This window comes from Dasypus novemcinctus, unplaced genomic scaffold (genome assembly GCF_030445035.2).
Source record: "Dasypus novemcinctus isolate mDasNov1 unplaced genomic scaffold, mDasNov1.1.hap2 scaffold_367, whole genome shotgun sequence".
NCBI lineage: Eukaryota > Metazoa > Chordata > Mammalia > Cingulata > Dasypodidae > Dasypus > Dasypus novemcinctus.
Genome location: NW_026688331.1, coordinates 29,147 through 30,000, shown reverse-complemented (window position 1 = coordinate 30,000; position 854 = coordinate 29,147).

Genomic DNA, 854 nt, shown 5'->3' with positions numbered 1-854 from the left:
GCCGTCCTCGTCCTCGTCCTCGTCCTCGTCGTCCTCCTCCTCGTCCTCCTGCCGACAGACCGGATAGAGCCTCTGGTGATCTGAGACGGTGTCTCTCGACCTTCTTGTCATCGATGTGTCCGAATAAAATAGAGACCTCTGTCCGTCCGAGACGAGGGCCGTGCTTGGGGCGTGTCGGCCCTCCTGGGCTGCCGCGACGTCGGGCGGCGGAACGCATGAGGTACGTGCTTAAAAGTGATGCCGTGGCTACGGATACTCTGGAACGGTTCCCTCTCCTTTCTTGTTTTTAGGTAGGAGACATCTTGTGCCCGATACCACGAGGACTCCGGTCTCAGAGAGACAGGCCAGTGGGGCGCTACGACACGGTCGGTGGATGGAAAGACCCGTGGCTCGTGATGGAGGAGATACGGCTGGATCTCCCGAGAGATTTAAACGCTCGGTTTGGATGCACGGTCCGAGTGGGAGATGTGCGTTCTTTGGCTCGTGTGTATCGTCGTGCGTGTGAGTGTGTATCTGCCCCGCCTTTTTTTTTTTATTCATTTTTTAAAAAAATATCACATTCAAAAAATATGAAGTCCCGTTCAACCCCACCGCCCCCGCCCACCACTCACCCCACAGCAACACTCTCTCCCATCATCATGACACATCCATTGCATTTGGTAAGTACATCTCTGGGCATCGCTGCACCTCATGGTCAATGGTCCACATCATAGACCATACTCTCCCACGTTCCATCCAGTGGGCCCTGGGTGGGGGGGGGGGGGGGGCGGAATCTACAATGTCCCGTAATTGTCCGTGCCATGCCTTTTTGCCTCTTTCGAGATGGAGCTCTGCGGATTTTTTTCCCCTCCTTT